At 44.1% G+C, this 19,207-nt stretch overlaps 1 long non-coding RNA gene and 1 pseudogene across 1 annotated transcript; one reads left to right on the top strand and one right to left on the bottom strand.

Moving 5' to 3' along the window:
- Positions 1–236: 236 nt before the first annotated feature.
- On the bottom strand, positions 237–8,883 carry LOC112255739 (annotated as a pseudogene).
- Positions 8,884–9,052: 169 nt separating this feature from the next.
- Positions 9,053–11,613, top strand: LOC112256533. The gene is made up of 2 exons (XR_002954423.2): positions 9,053–10,158; positions 10,778–11,613. It is a non-coding gene; the product is annotated as an uncharacterized LOC112256533 (long non-coding RNA).
- The last annotated feature ends 7,594 nt before the right edge of the window (positions 11,614–19,207 follow it).

Genomic DNA, 19,207 nt, shown 5'->3' with positions numbered 1-19,207 from the left:
CCACAACACAGAAGTCTCATTCAAATTTCTATAGATGGTTGACATCTAGTGGAACCCCTAGAAAGTGCAACATCATTCATATCTCAAGGGGATTTCATTGGGAACTGTGGTGAATACATACCAAGCTCAGATTTCTCACTTCCTGTTTTGATTTCTCCTCAGGATTTTGCCTGCCATATGAGTTCTGTTATACTCACAGACATCATTCAAACAGTTTTAGAAACGTTTGTGTTTTCTATCCAATACTAATAATAATATGCATATATTAGCAACTGAGACTGAGGACCAGGCAATTTACTTTGGGCAACTTATTCATCCAAGCTACTCAATACTGCCCTCCAGCCATAAGAAGTTTTAATGAACTCAAACATCTCTTCTTTACTTGTCACATTATAAGATGAGTTACATTATGACTTCCATTTCAACATTAAACTTGAATAAAACCAAAGCACTCAATTGTACCATCCCCTATATATCCTCTCAACGCACACACAAACTTGAATCTGACTTCATGTCTGCCCTTTGACTTGATTCTCTCAGTAGGTATCTTACTGTACTGTGTGCCTCAGGAGTGATTCAAAAGTAAATACGTTTCCCTTTCCAGGGAACATCACTGACATGTGCCCTTTTTTGGGAGAGGTGTCGTATCAACCCAAAAGGACTGCATAGCCCTTACACCAGATGATAATTCTCTCCTTAAATAAATAACACAAAATGAGTGCTGAATCAGCCATCCTCACTCCACATGCAGCAACAACATGCCAGAGTCAATGTCACTTAAAGTATTGTGGGTAATGTAGTTTTGGCACTGCTAGACTGGCTGTCGCTCTGTTACCCCTCGGTGCTGTTGCTAAGCAGGGTGTGTTTCTTTGCTGACCCCTGGTTGTCCTGGCTAAGTTCAAGCAGATTGACCAGATCAGAGGGTCATTTGCAGGTTGTAATGATGATGGGTGAGGGTGTCACTGCGCCCTGTTGAGGATGGTCTATCAGGGGCAGTCCGGGGAGACTGAGGTGTAACGGTGGAACCTCGGGCACCGGACCATAGAGGTGGGCACTGCCGCTATTTGGTAAGCACTGTCCTCACGGGTAACCCCATCTGATTGGACAGAGGAAAGGAAGGTTACAAGGGGCTATGATTAGGAAGCTTACCAAGGTCGTATTCATTAGTGCACACCGTAGTAAAACATTTTGCAGCAAAAACACTTCTTATTTCAAAAGATCAGGAACTCTCTGTTTCGGTCCATTTTCTTCTGTTTAGTGTCTCTAGTGGTGAATATGACCTGGGTTACTATATGACCTCTAAAATACTTGGGTCTTTTGAACTCATTATGTTTCGTTATGGAGACAGCTGCCACAGTACTGTCAATTTGTTAGTGTTAGCGGCTTGTCTTGTCCTTGCTGATAAGGGCATGTCTCTGGGCAGGGCGCTGTTCAGGGTGGTCCATGATGACACCATCAGCTCCGTTAGCTGGGCGTAATAGGAATTAGGCTCGTCCTGGAGAGACTGGAAGACAGAGAGAAAGAGAGAGAGTAGGTAGGTACAGTTCGTGGCAGGACTGTCACTTCCATACAACTACAGCTCAGCCGTTTGTGGTATAGTGATTATGAAGACATCAGAGTGCATTCTGCCCCCTTTCTTGAATGAGTTCGAACAGTAGGCCAGGCTCAATCTCTATGGTCAGCTCATACTCGGCTGCGCTGCGTCCTGGGATAGAGGACAGGAAGGAATCCCTGATAGCACATGCTTCCTCCACACAGGACTGCTCTTAATCCAGCCATTCCTGAACAGGGTCTCCCCCTCTGGAGATACAGAGATTTACTTTGAGTCACTAAGACACACTCACACGTACACACAGGGCCGTACCGTCATGTCCTGGGGTGTGTAGGTAGACCACCTCAACCAGGTGACACACGATGGGAGCGATGGAACGTGTCACTGCGTCCAGAATCGCCTCTAAAACCATCTGACAGGTCCTCAGGTTCACAGTACAGCCTGGGAGGGGGAAGAGTAGTTGTATCAGACTATTCATTAATGACAGTGTATTAGTAGTAGTGTTCTATTAACAGTGTAATCAAGTCGGGGCCGGACCTTTCCGTTCTGCCACCCTAGGTGAGACCAAACAAAATGCCTCCCCCGCCTAACTAGAATAGTCCCAGTAAGCAAAATGACATTGAAAAGCTGTTTAAAAATACATTTTCCAGATGTTGAAATCAGGCAAATTATTGGTTTGAATGAAAGATGAAAAGACATAATTTATAGATGTCTATGTTTGGGCAAAATCAAAGCTGGTCCAGCCCTGACAAAATCTGAAACCAAATAGACCATTGGTTCAGATTTGGATGTGGAAATCAACGCTGATCCAGACAGCACCAAAAAAAGATGTCCAAAAGGCATCTGCCCGTGCCCACTGAGGTGTAGCCTATAGTGTTGCCTGAAATTGAATGTCCATCTGTGGTAAGCCTGCCATTTGTAAAACAAACAAAAAAGATGTCTGTTCTGGACAGGGCTCCCAAAAAGACGTCGGCTCGTGCTTACTGGGGTGTAGCCTACCATGTCGGCACCCAATGGAATTTTACGAATGCCCATCCATGTGGTAGGTCCACCATTTGTTAAACAGGCCGTTGCATTGGCATTAGTCCTGATTCCTGTGACTAATCAATTTGGCTATTTAAGCTCTGAATATCAGCTACCCAACTTTATCAGGAGTTATAGTGAGTCTAGTCTGTTTACACAGCAGGAAATGCAGAAGTATTTTTCACTATGATCAGCTTGTCAAAAATTGACGGATACAAACTTGAAACCACTGATTATGACAATGGGGTGAAACTCCTGGACAACAGTTGTGATTGATGGTCCATTCCATATTGTCCATTTAACTTTGACCTGTCCTGTTTTTAGGATGTTTGTTAACATGCCAGCGCATTTTTTATTTGATTGGGTGCCATTTAGGTTAGGCTATTTGATTGGAGAAACCTGCATGATTTAAAAAGTGTCTCTCATTACATTATCATCCATTTTATCTCCAGCCTGTAGGCTACAGAAAAGGAAACACACTCTTTCTGCTACATGATTCATGTGAGATGATTTCTTTGACGGAATGTTGGTGGAGCACCGGAGTGATGCGTCTCTCCAACAGCACCCTGGGACAAAGTGAGCACTGCTTATCACAGTGCGGCATCATCTCTCACCTAAAAAACCCTCATGCCACTGGTTGAGAGAAATTGTCATTGTTTTGGGGCAGCATTATGTGAGGTTTTGTGTTGTTGTTGGAGGTGCGTCTTGGTCAGTTTAGCTCAGTTAATTCCGCCCTCGTCAATCTGCCGCCATGGGCTGCCGCCTATTGCAGGGAGAGACAAACTTCCACACAGACAGACATATTTTCAGATGAATTGACAGACACACACAGAAGACACCATGAGATACTCACCTTATCGATGTTGTCTCTGGCTGAGTTGAGCACGGTCGAGCCGATCTGGACCTCAGAGAAGACGTTGGACTTTGCCACCCACCAGAGCAAAACATCCACCTCATAGGCAGGAGACACACTGGGGTCCTGAGAGAGAGGGAACGAGACAGAGAGATTGGGGCCTTACCACCCCATGAGTGTGCATCTGTTTCTCCAGTAAGTGGATCTCATCTGCTAAATTGTAATTATTTTGCCAGTATTGGCTTATTTATTGCCTTACCTCCCTAACCTTACAACATTTGCACACACTGTATATAGACTTTTATTTGTGTTATTGACTGTACCTTTGTTTATCCCATGTGTAACTCTCTTGTTGTTTGTGTCGCACTGCTTTGCTTTATCTTGGCCGTTTATCTTGGCAGTTGTAAATGAGAACTTGTTCTCAACTGGCCTACCTGGTTAAATAAAGGTGAAAAGAAAATAATAATAATATCCACTGCCTCTCACCTTCCCAACGTGGATGGCTGAATCTGGGTCTACTAAGTTGCCTAAAACCTTCTCTCCTTTCTCACTGACCACAAAGTCATGTACCACTAGAGCCCTGAGAGAGAAATTACTAATATATACACATTTTCATCATGGAAAGAGCAGTTCCTCATGTTTTGTACAATCATCCTCACCATTAACAATAAATACTTATGTACGGTGTCACAGTTTGTGTTCCACAGGGAAACTAAGCTAGTTGTTGATGTAAGAGGACTAAGCTGCTACATACTATGTAGAGATAGAGTTTAAGTAATTGCTATTCACAATGATCAATGTGGCAAATAGAGATAGCATTACCAGGCAGTTTATAAGTCTTCAGTAACTGCGTAGTGCAGTAAGGAGACTTAGCATTACTGGCTGTGTGATTATAGGTAGGCACTTACCAAATTGGGATTTAGCTAGCCCTAGCTAAGATGACGCAACCTTCAGAAACAACCTTGAATTCTAAGAAATTAAAGTAATCGCTTGTGTAAGAATACTTGGCAGCAGTATTACGTAGCTTTGCCAGGGTAGCTAACGCCTTCAAAAACAGCAGCCCAGGAGGTTCCACTGTCAAACCAGATGTCCAACACATTTTCTCCACGCTCATAGTCTGTTACCTACTCCTGATTTACTCTGACAAACACACATGTTAACCTTCACACACGGCGCTAAAATCATCTCCGAATGATACAACCGTATTCACTGACGTGTGAGTGAATGTAGCAGTTACAGTGCCTTCAGAAAGTATTCACAACCCTTGAATTTTTCCACATTTGTTGTGTTATACAGCCTGAACTTAAAATGGCTTAAATTAAGATTGTGTCACTGATCTACATACAATACCCTATAACATCCAAGTGGAATTATGTTTTTACAAATGTTTACAAATGAATTAAAAATGACATGCTGAAATGCATTGAGTCAATAAGTATTCAACCCTTTTGTTATGGCCTAAATAAGTTTGGGAATAAAAATGTGCTTAACAGGTCACATAATAAGTTGCATGGACTCACTGTGTGCAATAATAGTGATTAAATCTACCCCAACTCTGTACCCCACACATACAGATAATTGTAAGGTCCCTAAGTCAAGCAGTGAATTTCAAACACAGATTCAATCTCAAAGACCAGGGAAGTGTTCCTATGTTTTGCAAAGGGTAGATGGGTATTAAAAAAAAGCAGACAATGAATACCCTTATAGCATGGTGCAGTTATTAATTTGACACTTTGGATGGTGTATCAATAGACCCAGTCACTACAAAGACACAGGTGCCCTTCTTAAATCAGTTGCCAGAGAGCAATGAAACAGCTCAGGGATTAAACTATGAGGCCAGTGGCGATTTAAAAGGTCATGAACAGTCAAAATCCTGTTTTTCATGAAATTGGGTGATATTTGGATGAAACCATTTCAAAATATTAAAAATGACTGGCTTCTACAATGATAAAGTTACTGGTTCACTCTCTCATTTCAAACATTTGGATTTAGGAGGCAGGATTTTTAAGGGGACAGGGTGACAGCACCCTAACTCTCATTTTAATACACCAATGGTAACATGATATTCTCTTACCTAATCTAAATAAATACCCCCTTGTAACCAACAGTGGAAAAGGTGTGTTTGGATGGGCATGGTTTATATAGCTAGATATCTACTCTACTGGTGCCAAAATGTTACTTTAGGATGTTAGCAAATATAATTATGTTTACACTATTCATCTATGGCAAATATACTTGTGTCTGTGTCTGGTGTTAGCTAGTTATTGGCTAGCTAGGTCTTCAGTCGGCATGGAACAAAAGGGGGGAGGGTCATTCAAAACTCTGATGCAGTTGTCATGCCAACACATCCATCAGTGCTATCAAGAGACATGCCACATGGGAGATGTATATTTTTTTAAATGCAATCAATTTTGTTTGAGTTGCTTTGTGCAACAAAAAAAAGCTATCAATGTTTTTTGAGTTGCTTTGTTCATCACCAAATTTGCTTGAGATGATATTACTGCAACACTACTCACTGCATCCACGTTTCTTAACATGGGCGTTTCAAAGATCTGTCAGTCAAGGCGAGCTCATGAATATAAGCTCCCCTCCCACTCAGCCTGTCTTTTCAAACTTCCTGGTAGTTAGCCATGAGATAAAAAGAGTACTTTAAAAAAAATGTTGAGCATTTACATCCCCCCCAAATATTATGGGTGATATTTTAGTCATTTAAAAAGGCTATTTTACATGGGAATCAGAATGACTGTTTGGGACCTTTAAAGACAGTTACAGAGTTTAATGGATGTGATAGGAGGTAACGGAGGATGGCTCAACAACATTGTAGTTACTCCACAATGCTAAAATAAATGACAGAGTGAAAAGAAGGAACATATTCCCAAACATACATCCTGTTTGCAATAAGGCACAAAAGTAATACTGTAAATAATATGGCAAAGAAAATCACTTTTTATCCTGAACAGAATGCATTATGTTTGGGGCAAATTCAACACAACACATCACTGGGTATTTTCATATTTTCAAGAATGGTGGTGGGTATGCTTGTAATCAGCAAGGACTAGGCAGTTTTTTAGGACAAAGTAAACAGAATAGAGCTAAGTACAGGCAAAATCCTGGAAGGAATTCTTGTTCAATCTGCTTTCCAACAGACACTAGGAGACAAATGAACCTTTCAGCAGGAAAAAAATCTAAAATACAAGGCCAAATATACACTGGAGTTACTTACCAAGACAACATTGAATGTTCCTGAGTGGCCTAGTTACAGTTTTGACTGAAATCGGCTTGAAAATCTATTGCAAGACTTGAAAATGTCCGTCTAGCAATGATCAACAACTTGACAGAGCTTGACACATTTTTTCAAGAGTAATTGGCAAATATTGTACAATCCAGGTCTGCAAAGCTCTTAGACTTAACCAGAAAGACTCTCAGCTGTAATCACTGCCAAAGGTGATTCTAACATGTATTGACTCACTGGGTTGAACACTTATATAATTAAGATATATTAGTGTTTTTTTAGAACTTTTCTTCCACTTTGACAGAGTACTTTGGGTAGATCATTGACAGAAAAATTACAATTCAATACATTTTAATCCCACTTTTTAACACAACAAAATGTAGAAAAGGTCAAGGGGTGTGAATATGTTCTGAAGGCACTGTATATATACTGTTCCCTACTCTGCTCTGCACTGCACTGCAGTGATTCACCTTCTTGAGCTCCTCAGGGGGCAGTAGTGATTCCAGGGGCAGCTCCCACCAGCAGTCACTTCCCTTCTCTGAGAACAACTGGGCCACATGGGGAGAGTGCAGGGGTCAGAGTGGGGTCGTGGTTTGTGTGTGTGCGTGTATGTAATTACTTGTTCATGAGAGGCTCTCCTGTCTCTATGTGGTAGAAAACAGGTATGGGCATACCCCAGCTTCTCTGGTGAGAGATACACCAGGACGGTCTCCTGTCCAGCTGGGCAAACAGACTGCCCCTTGCTGACTCTGGCATTACACGCATCTTTACCAGCCTGTCCTACACACACAGTCAGAAAGAGTTTCTTAATCCTAGAGAAAGACACATTCTCAGTTTCTAAGAGTCCAACTAACTGTGGGACTTGTTCTAAGTTATGTGAGTTAGGGTCATCGCCTGTTTGAAATAATATTTCTTAAATTTATCCCAGTGAGAACTGAGAATCATTCGCTGTTTATAAGAGTTATTCCCAGTGTGCGACTCCTACCGTGGCATTGTCTTCGAGGCTGGCGGTGTTGATGAACCACTATTTGCTGGGTCTGATGACTACAGGCTGTTTACTCCCCCGGTCATCCGGATAGCTGTGGACACACTCCTCCTCCTTCACTAGAGCACCGACCGCCTTCAGCATGGAAATCACTGACACACACACACACACACACACACACACACACACAGAGAAAACAAACAAAAGCGTGTACAGAGTGGCAGAAGCTGAACTAGAACTCTTTGTTGCTCACACACATAGAGTTTCTTCCTACCCGTGTCGTTTCCCTCCCCCATCACAGACAGATTCTGTAGCTCAGGCCCAGCTAGCTCATTGAACCTGCCTTCCTCATCCGCCATACACTCCTGGAACAGGAGAAACACACACAGCCGTACATATATCATTGGAAGTTCATAAAGACTTACAACCTACTGTATTAGCCTGGACGCCAGACTGTTTCAGAGGCTCATCAGAAACTAATTGGCATCCAAGCTGGTGAACTCACTCAGCTCTGTCAATCTAGCTGCTATATCAGTCAACTAAAAGAACGCACCACTGTTAGTTCAAATTGTGAGACTACACTGTAGTTCTCCATCCCATGGGCAGGAGCTGTGTGGACCAATCCTGTTCCTTTTCCCATGGTCAAAAGATTAGCTGGAAGCAATGGAACCTCCTTCCCGGAAATGGTGGAATGCTGGCAGACTCTGCCCTCAAGTTCTGCACCTAGGTGGGGATGGGAAGAAAAAGTTTTACAATGACAGGTGAGTATTTGTATAGTTTACCTGTGAAGGTGCCAACACTCTCCAGCTCTGTGCCCGGCAGTTGCCAGGCTCGAAACGCACTCTGTGGCCAAGTCAGTTAAGAACAAATTCTTATTTACATTGAAGGCCTACCCCAACCAAACTCTAACCTGGATAACACCGAGCCAATTGTGCACTGGGACGTCCTATGGGACTCCCAATCACAGCCGGTTGTGATACAGCCTGGAATTGAACCAGGGTCTGTGGTGACAACTCTAGCACTGAGATGCAGTGCCTTAGACCGCTGCGCCACTTGGGAGCCCCAACATTTACAACAGATAGGAGATATACCGTATCATGTTAGTGATTCTAGTGAACGTGCAGTCTGGAGGTAGTCTGTTGACAATGGCAGATAGCCTGGTTGGCTGGGATGGTCCATGGTTGGGTGGTCCACACCAACACAGAAATGTTGCCCAACTCCCCCTCAGCTTCTGCCATCTTAGGGGGCAGGTTGACCAGGGCGAAGGTGGTGTAGATTGCCTTGCTCACGTGCTGGGGGTTATACTCTAGTTCTGCCTCCGAAAGAGCCGTCCTGGAGAGATAGAAGGTAGAGGAAGAAATGGAGGTGGAGAATGGAGGGAGGGGTGAGAGGGGGGCTAAGAATGAGGAGGGACAGAGAAAGCCACCAAAGGTATGTGGCAAAGACTTGTGACATCCAGAAGGCACTCAGTGCTGCCTACGGGGAGGAAGGAGGCCAGAACACTGGTGTATAGTCCCGGTTGATCAGCCCCTGGAAATGACAACACAAGAACAAACAGTCCGATCCTGAGATGAACGGCGGCTGCAGACTGAACGGTGCATTCAGTGGAGCTGACATTTTGACATCAGCTGGAGTTGAAAGAGAGTGCAGGGGGTGGAGTAGGGCGCCTCTCCGGGCACTCGGTCACCATCTCACTACGGTCAGGCTCACTGCTAAGATGCGGCACCGCAGCATGGAGAGGCAAGCACTTTGTAATATTCAGATCTAGCTACCAAAATTTTAAAAAAGAGACAGTTTGGTTGGTTTGTTGTTGTGATATGGTCCACCAGAAGATAATTCTACGGACACTATGAAGGGACAAATTAATTGAATTGCGTTGTGGTAATTTGTTTATTTTTAGCGGTAGAGGGGGCCATAAGAACTGTTTATGTGTAAAACATTTATTTGCCATTTAAGGCAGAATGTCTTTCATAATAGCCAACATTTTGAACACCATAGGCTATAACCTATAATAGTATTGTAGAAAATTCCCCCATCATGTTCAGGGAGAACAACCGTGATACATCTTAGTAGGAAGGGAGACCCTAGCCTAATATGTCAAGATCTTCAAATTATAAACCTGTGAATTAATAAGGATATTCATTGACCATTACAGGCATATAGGCCTAAAAAAAGCCCATTATTAATAAAACAAAGGCAAGTATTTGTATTGCTGACAGTCACACCCTTATATTTTGTCAAAGAAGAGGTCTTAGTGCTGTGGTTTATGATGAGGTTTCGGATAAAGTGTAGGTTTCCATTGGAGGATAAGACAGGTGGTTTTGGGGATGCGCCTTTTTGACCTGACGTCACTGGTGGGGGTATAAAATCCCTTAGATTTGTCCTCCAGTCATTCACTGTGAAAAAGCCATCGACAGGACTAAGCGGCTGAGAAAGAAACCGACAACAAAATGGCTAAAATGTTGACGGCTTACATTGGATTCATTCTCCTTGCCTTGCCTTGTTCATCACAGGTAGGTTAAGATCTTGTAAATTGATTTACTCTTTACCATGTTTGTTTCTAATCTGTTCTAATTAGTGTGTCCATTGTGTATAATACATGCATTTCAACAGGTGCAACATTGGCTTTTGAAACCATAAATGGATCATACTGAATCTAAATTTAGGGTTTATTGGCAATTGGTGGGTTTTCTCATTGAGAACCTAATAATGGCGTGGATACTTCTCCTCAGATGAGTCTTATTATAACGCCAAAATGTATTCGAAATCTAACGTGCCTTAGGCGGCGCAATTTTGAATCCAGGAATGACAGTTGACCTATATGCTATGAACACATTTCCCACAAGGTGAGGGCTCGACTTAATTTAATGACATTTTATTTGAAGTGCATTTTGTTTGGGAAACATATTTGCCGTGGGGTTATTTTCTTAGGCACAGGACTACTTACACCTTATGTAGGCTAGATCTTAACTTTACGCATGCGTTTTTTTGCAGCTTGAAATTAGTCGGACGAAAGTATGATGTATTGGGAATTGTGCCGATTTGTCAAATGTTTCATATTTAATTTTTAAACAGTTTCACATGTGAACTTTGGCCAATGCTCAGTCAGTGACGCTCCCATGCTTGTTTTAGGTCCACGCGCAAAACACTACCACAAAGTCCCCTGCCATGACTGCTATGACCGAAGCTGGCGGCGCGAGTTCCAACATGACCAAGATGCCCGATGTTGTCGCTACCAAGAACATCACCATTCCCAAAGGAGCCAGTGTGTCCTTGCTGTCCAGCTCGGTCACGCTCTTTTCCATCGCGTTGGCGGGCGCTTTCCTACACGGCCGCTTCTAGAAGGCTCCTGTGCACTGAACAGATACTGCAATGACTAACATCAGTGGCCTAGATGGGGAAATTGTTTTAGGAAGAGCACACTTTTATAACTTAAAGGCAGTCGTGTTCGCCTAACCATAGATTGAGTGCAATTAGGCTGTTGCAGTGCTGCAGAACATCTTTCTAATTCACTGATGGGATTTCTTATTTGGGGATCACACCTCCCTGGCCACTTCAAACCAGTAGGCCTATACAACTTGTGCACTGGCCATAGGGCCTATGGTGTGGACCCCTCCATGGCGGCAGGCCATGACGAGGATGTGTGAAACTAGACTCTTTGGTCCCACTGGTCTTGTGTAGATGGCAGTTTTTTTTTTAAATGTATGAAGTGTAAATTTGCGCAGTGTTTGGTTAGTCTACTAATATAAGGAAGTTGGGGTGCATTGTGGAACATAATGTATCCAGTAGTCTGATCTTTGTCATGCATTGGTGTAGTATTTCTAAACCTGCAACGGACACTAAAGCTTGTGATTATTTGAAGTATCAATTTAGTTTAAATTGTCATGTTAACTAATTATTTGAAATGTACTTGTGACAAAATGTATTTGTTCTTGTAGGCTACAATAAAATTTCATGGGCCTAACTGATTTGTGTCTCTGTAGTCTAAAGCTTGACGTGCCAACTAATTGGCTCTGTTCCATTTGTCTCCAGACCTGGCTAAGCTATCGTGGCCTAGTAGGAAAGGCGCCCACTGAACACCTCGTTTGATACTTTATGCAACGATCTCTTGGTTTCACCAATTTGACTGAAGTGTGAAGTTGAGCCACATTTTTCAATGTCTGTGTTTGACACCCTGGGTTGACTCCAGTGCAGTATTCAGTTTCTGTCACCTTTTGAAGTTAATGTTTTGGATGTGGTTGAAACACTACGTTTAGCTATTAATTTAGAATGTTGAACAGAAGGTTTGATGGGGTTAAAACAAACGGGTACCGCTAGGCTTGAACACAACCTTCAGATTGGAATTATTTTAGCTAGCGACTATTAGCATTGCTAGTTAGACCATTTGCTAGTAATTAACATCTCCATCTCTAGAATTTCACATGGCAGTTTCCTAATTTGCTTTTAGTAATGTCATCGTACGGTGTTTCCATGCCACTAAGTGTAATTTGAAAACTGTCACATTAGCCTGGGGTGCAACCAATGTCTAGAGCACAAATTGAATGCAGTTATGGTGGTACTCATGTCTGACAAGTGTACTGAGAAGCTAAACCAACCCAGGGCCATAGCAAAACATGTCAGATGGTGTCACTGGCCTGACTATTTCAATCAGGAACCAGTCTACATCTGTAAAGCGTCACATTAGCTTCCAAACGTTTCTTGAGCTATTTTTATAATTGAGGGATGACCATTAACCCTGTTTCTGTTAGTGCACAGTTGGGTGCCAGACTGATCTATTTCTGAACGGATGCCGGGACCTACCAGATTGCCTGCTGCAGTTATTCGAAATGTTGCGTTTGCAGCCCAACATGCTGGTCTTCTCTAGGCTGCAAGGGGTCCCTCAGCATCATGCAGACATGCCCTCGCTGTGAGCATTCCTGTGAATGGAACAATCTGCCACATGTTGGTCAGCAACCTTCACCTGTCAGTGGCAACTGCTTTCACAGGCTCATTTGTACAATTACAAAAGGTAACCTTGACATTTAACCCAATTGTGAAACATTTTTGTGAATACATTTGATTATTTAGATGCATATACTGCCCTGCCAAGCAAAAAAGCAGTACCTGCTCATTTGGTTAAATTATGTGCTTAATCATGTGGACAAGTATCCTGCCTTGTATTGTTTTGGAGAAAATGGGGTCATATTAGCAGTAACTGTAAATGATAGTGATACAATCATCATTGATTTATATAGCCCTTAGATCAGCTGATTTCTCAGTGCTGTACAGAAATCCAGTCTAAAACCCCAAACGGTAAGCAATGCAGGTGTAGAAGTGGCTAGGAAAAACTACTTAAAGGTCGAAACCTAGAGGAACCAGGCTCTGAGGGGTGGCCAGTCCTCTTCTGTCTGTACTGGGTGGAGATTATAACAGAACATGGCCGAGATGTTCATAAATGACCAGCATGGTCAAATAATAATCACAATTGTCAAGGGTGCAACAGGTCAGCACCTCTACCTCTCCTGTCTCTAGAGTTGAAAACCGCAGGTCTGGGACAGGTAGCACATCCGGTGAACAGGTCAGGGTTCTATAGCCGCAGGCAGAACAGTTGAAACTGGAACAGCAGCACAGCAAGGTGGACTGCCTTTTGAGATGATTTTGGGGAGGGATGTGCCTGTACTCTCTGATCTGTTGGGAAGTGTGGGGGGTCAGCTATATGAGCAGTCAGTTGCCAGTCTGATGTTCAGATGTCATGTTCAGTTGTCACTCGTGCCCAGGCCAAAGCTGGTTTACAACCTCTGCCTGACTTGTGTGATAGTCTGTGTGAGGGGGGAACCAAAGGGCCCAGAAAGTCACGCCGCCAGTGGCGTCTTGAGAAGTATGTGGGAACCCCTGTACCTGTTGCTGATGTGTATGGGTTAGAGGTGCAATGGGATGTTCTTCAAAATTTTGCTACACTGCAGAAGTCTGACACAACCTTGAAATGTTTGACAAGGCCTTAGCTGGGGACAGTCAATCTTCATGTGGGGGGATTTACACAGACAACCATCTACCTTGGGTCAGAGGCAGATAGCAGGAAGTTGGTGGTGCCATCTACCTGTAGACCACTTGTTCTCAACCTTGCACATACAGTTCCATGGGCAGGTCATCTAGGGCAATATAAGACCTATCTTAGGCTCCTGTTTCTTTTGGCCCTCCATGTATACTGATGTACAAACCTACTGCAAATCATGCCCCACGTGTCAGAAAACCAGTGCTGTCCGTAGGTCTGACCGGGCTCCTCTATGTTCACTGCCAGTTATCTCTACCCCATTCAAGAGAATTGCAATGGACATGGTTGGACCCTTGGAGAAGAGTAGCGCAGGTTACAAGTATATATTGGTGATCTGTGACTATGCCACCCAGTTCCCAGAAGCCTTCCCACTCCGTTCCATAACCACTCCAAAAATAATCAGTGCTCTTGTTCAGCTCTTCTCTCGTGTAGGAATCCCAGATTAAATCCTGACGGACCAAGGGACAAACTTTACCTCGCGACTGATGGTCCAACTCCACCGATAGCTGGGCATTAAAGGCTTGAGGACCACTCCCTACCATCCCCAAACTGATGGGCTCGTAGAGAGATTCAACCAAACGCTCAAGAACATGCTGAGGAAGTTTGTGGCTGACACTGGTAAAGACTGGGATAAGTGGTTACCCTTTCTGTTTTTTGCTTACAGGGAGGTGCCTCAGGCATCGACAGGTTTCTCACCATTCAAACTCCTCTATGGATGGCCTGTGCAGGGACCACTGGACCTGCTGAAGAAGTGTTGGGAAGGTTCCTCAGTAGCTACCTCAGGACAGGGGATTGTCCAGTACTTCCTTCAGATGCGAGACAGGTTGGAGCGGTACCGAGAGGAAGCTAGGGCAAACCTTCAGAAGGCCCAGAAGAAAGGGTATGACCAGCACGCTCGCCACAGAGAGTTTGAGCCAGGACAGAAAGTCCTGCTCCTCCTTCCCTCATCTACCAGCAAGCTCCTTGCACAATGGCAAGGACTGTACCTAATCGGGAGGAAGATGGGCCCGGTGACCTACGAGGTGCTGCACCCGGACAAGGGTAAGAAGAAGCAAACCTATCATGTGAACCTCCTCAAGGCCTGGGAGGAGAAAGAGGAACTATCCAAGGGAAAGTCCTTTCTGGTCCGCAGAGGACGAGTCGGATGGGGTCACAGAGGCATGGAAAGGACGAGCAGAAGTCATGCTGGCTCCGCAAGATGAGCTGAAGCAGCTGTTTGGCAAGTATCCGGCCCTCTTCAGTCAGAGACCAGGAAGAACCAAAGTCCTAGAACACGTCATTCGTTTGAAGCCTGGCCAGAACCCTGTCCCCCAGCATCCTTACCGTGTGCCTGAGAGGCTGGTGGTAGCCCTCAAGGAAGAGGTCCACACCATGATAGAAAGGGATGTTGTCGAGCCATCTTCAAGTGAATGGAGCAGCCCTATTGTCATTGTCCCATCATTGCGTGTCTGCATGGACTTCCGTAAGGTGAATACCATCTCCCAGTTTGATGCCTACCCCATGCCCCGCATTGATGACTTACTGGAGAGAATAGGTAGAGCTCATTATATCACCACATTGGATCTCTGCAAAGGGTACTGGCAGGTACCCCTGGATGAACAATCCAAGGCCTACACTGCATTCCGGATGCCATTGGGCCAGTTCAAGGTCAGCCGTTTGGCCTTCATGGGGCCCCTGCGACTTTCCAGAGGCTGATGGACAAGGTCCTCCAGGACTGTGACGATTACTGTGCTGCTTACTTGGATGACGTGGTGATCTACAGCCACTCCTGGGAGGAGCACATACAGCATCTTAGCAGAGTCCTGGGGAAGATCCATGATGCAGGCCTCACGCTTAACCTCCTGAAGTGTGAGTGGCCAAGAGATTTCTCGTGCAGGTGGACACTTCGGCTGTGGGAATTGGAGCTGTACTGGCCAAAGAGGAGCCAGGAGAAGAGTTTCCTGGGCTGTACCTGAGTCGGAAGCTGTTGCCCAGGGAAACCAGGTATTCTACAATCGAGAAGGAGTGCCTGGCTATAAAGTGGGCCCTAGATAGTCTCCGGATCCAGACCATGAAGGACCGGAATTCTCGTGTGACCAGGTGGTATCTGGAGCTCCAGCCCTTCAGGTTCTGTGTCCGTTACAAGGCAGGAAAGAGAACGTCACGGCGGACTACCTATCAAGGCTCCGAACCTGGTCGCTTCAGGAGAGGAGGAAGGTAATGTGACGTAGAAGTCATTCACTGGCCGCGGGCAGCATTTGGTTCCTTAACGCACGCACACATTCATCAAATCAAATGTATTTATATAGCCCTTCGTACATCAGCTGATATCTCAAAGTGCTGTACAGAAACCCAGCCTAAAACGCCAAACAGCAAGCAATGCAGGTGTAGAAGCACGGTGGCTAGGAAAAACTCCCTAGAAAGGCCAAAACCTAGGAAGAAACCTAGAGAGGAACCAGGCTATGTGGGGTGGCCAGTCCTCTTCTGGCTGTGCCGGATGGAGATTATAACAGAACATGGCCAAGATGTTCAAATGTTCATAAATGACCAGCATGGTCCAATAATAATAAGGCAGAACAGTTGAAACTGGAGCAGCAGCACGGCCAGGTGGACTGGGGACAGCAAGGAGTCATCATGTCAGGTAGTCCTGAGGCATGGTCTTAGGGCTCAGGTCCTCCGAGAGAGAAAGAAAGAGAGAATTAGAGAGAGCACACTTAAATTCACACAGGACACCGAATAGGACAGGAGAAGTACTCCAGATATAACAAACTGACCCTAGCCCCCCGACACACAAACTACTGCAGCATCACTCCTCCCTGCTCCATTATCAGATAAGGTAACAATGTGGGTCAACACAAGTTAACTTCTCTGTCTTAGTACATACATTTCACACTTATGTCAATGTTCATATTTAATATAGGCCATATGTATTTACTTATCTATGTTATGGATGAGCGCGTTTGTTTGTTCTGTTCCTCTCTCTCTCCATATCTGTAGCTTCCGGGTATGCTGGATAAGGACCTGAGCAAAGGGAATTGGGCTGACTTTGTAGTGCCTGTCCCAAATGGCTCAATACTAAATACATTCCACACCTTAAGTGAAGCCATTCCAACCAAATTCAAGTCTCACTGGCTCACACCTCCCCGGCCACTTCAAACCAGTAGGTCCACAAACTCCTTGTGCACTGGTCCCAAGCTCATAGAGCCCACAGTACGGTGCCCTCCATGGAGGCGGGCCACGATGAGGATGTACAAAACTCTGCTCTTTGACTTGTTTGGTCACACTGTTCCTGTGGGAACAGTAGGCTACAATAAAAGGCTAAATTAATATGGGTCTAACTTGTCCAATTTCTGTATTAATGCTTGACATGCAAACTAATTGGCTCTGCTCAATTACAGTCTCCAGATCCTACATACTTTAAGCTAGGCTATTTAGGCCTAGTAGGGATTTTCAAAGTTAAAACTGGTTTAACTTCCCACAATTAGTTTTTATACTTTAGCTTTACTATAGTGTTGTCATGTTTGCCATTCTTCCTCAGGCAGTCATTTTTCAGCCTTTGTCAACTAAATGTGACCTACTAGCCTAGATCACCTTTCACTTTCATGGCAATTTGAACATATACAGTGTCTTCAGAAAGTATTCACACCCCTTGACTTCCACACTTTGCTGTTTCAAAATGGGATTCAAATGTATTTAATTGTCTTGTCCAAAATCTACACAATACTGTAGTCAAAGCAGAAGAGAAATGCTAATTTAAAAAATGGATAATAAAACTCTTGATAAATCAACCCACTAGGTTAATACATGTGAGACTCACCTTTGGCAGCAATTACAGCTGAGTCTTCCACATTTTATGCAGTATTACTTTGTCTCATCTGAACTGGGTCCTGGAATTCCTGATGGGCCGATCCCAGGTGGTGTAGGTATGCAAGACCTTCGCAATGCTGATTCTAAACATGGGGACCCCACAAGAGTGCATGCTCAGCCCCCTCCTGTACTCCCCATTAACCCATGACTGCATGGCCATGCATGTCTCCAATTCAGTCTGCAGACGACACAAGTGGTAGGCCTGATTACCAACAACAACTTGGCAGCCTACAGTGCAGAGTGGTGCTAGAAAAATAACCTCTCCCTCAACATCAACAAAACAATGGAGCTGATCGTGGACTTCAGGAGACAGCAGAGGGAGCATGCCCACATCAACAGGGCTGCAGTGGAGAGGGTGAAAAGCTTTACGTTCCTTGGCATGCACATCATTCACAACCTGAAAGGGTCCATCCACACAGACAGCTCCTCTTCAACCACAGGAGGCTGAAGAAGTTTGGCTTGCCCCCTAAGACCCTCATAAACCTTTACAAGGGCTGTTCAACCCGCTACCATCTAGAAGGCGGAGACCGTACAGATGCATCAAAGCTGGGACCGAGAGACTGACAAACAGCTTCTATCTCCAGGCCATCAGACTAAATAGTCACCACTAGCTGGCTTGCGCACAGTACCCTGTCCTGAACTTAAGTAACTGTTACTAGCCGGCTACCACCCATACTCAACCCTGCACATTAAAGACTGCTGCCTTATGTACATAGTCATTGAACACTGGTCACCTTAATAATGTTTACATACTGTTTTACCCACTTCATATGTATATACTGTACTGTATTCTAGTCTCATCTTATATAACTACTGCTGTGTACACCTTATCTATTCATATAATGTCTATAACCTCCATTTACCTATTAGGAACACATTCCTAATATTGAGTTGCACCCCATTTTTCCCTCAGTACAGCCTCAATTCATCGGGGCATGGACTCTACAAGGTGTCGAAAATTTTCCACAGGGATGCTGGCCCATGTTGACACCAATGCTTCCCACACTTGTGTCAAGTTGGCTGGATGTCCTTTGGGTGGTTCACCATTCTTGATACACACGGGAAACTGTTGCCTGTGAAAAACCCAGCAGCGTTGTAGTTCTTGACACACTCAAAACAGTGCACCTGTCATCTACTACCATACCTTGTTCAAAGGCACTTAAATATTTTGTCTTGCCCATTCACCCTCCGAATGCCACTGGATTCACCTGGTCAGTCTATGTCATGGAAAGAACATGTTTTGTACACAGTGTATATATGTATTTTCTGGATTTTGACATTGCTCGTTCTAATATTTCTATATTTCTTAATTCCTTTATTTTTATTTGTTGGATTTGTGTGTATTGTATTGTATTGTTAGGTATTACTGCACTGTTGGAGCTAGGAACATAAGCATTCCACTACATCCATGAAAACATCTGCAAACTATGTGTACTCGACCAATAACATTTGATTATTGCAAACCAGAATGCATGTTTTGGAATAATTTTATTCTGAATCCCGCTCCCCGGCTTAGACAGGGCTTAGACTGATTAGTATCAAAAATAAGGGGTTAAATACATGTAAAAAAAAATATATATGTTTCCTGATCTTATATCTCTCAGGCATAGCACAAGTATTTCATAACAAATTTCCTTTTGATTTTTTGGGGTGACAGCAAAATGATCCTTGGTATGACCTTCTTC

This window comes from Oncorhynchus tshawytscha, linkage group LG08 (genome assembly GCF_018296145.1).
Source record: "Oncorhynchus tshawytscha isolate Ot180627B linkage group LG08, Otsh_v2.0, whole genome shotgun sequence".
Lineage (NCBI taxonomy): Eukaryota > Metazoa > Chordata > Actinopteri > Salmoniformes > Salmonidae > Oncorhynchus > Oncorhynchus tshawytscha.
This window is presented reverse-complemented; position numbering and strand designations above follow the sequence as displayed.